The sequence below is a fragment of the Cucurbita pepo genome, unplaced genomic scaffold, assembly GCF_002806865.2.
Source record: "Cucurbita pepo subsp. pepo cultivar mu-cu-16 unplaced genomic scaffold, ASM280686v2 Cp4.1_scaffold000844, whole genome shotgun sequence".
NCBI lineage: Eukaryota > Viridiplantae > Streptophyta > Magnoliopsida > Cucurbitales > Cucurbitaceae > Cucurbita > Cucurbita pepo.
The window spans coordinates 1-236 of NW_019647054.1; positions in this window are offsets into that span (position 1 = coordinate 1).

Sequence of the window (236 nt, forward strand, 5' to 3'; positions counted from 1 at the left end):
CTTCGCTTGGAGTCGTGGTTCATGATGCCGGGGAGGTTTTCGTTGGTCCGTGTTTTTTGGTAGCAACTGGTAAGAGATGAACAGGAAGAGAGGAAGAAGAAGGAGAAGAGCGAGAAGAAAGGCTCTCGCTCTCAACCACTATCACTCTGCGTCTCTTCTGTAAGATTCCCGAGGCCCAGTCCCTTCTTTTTTCTTTTTTTTTCCTAATGATTTTCTACAAAAAAAAAAAAAAAAAC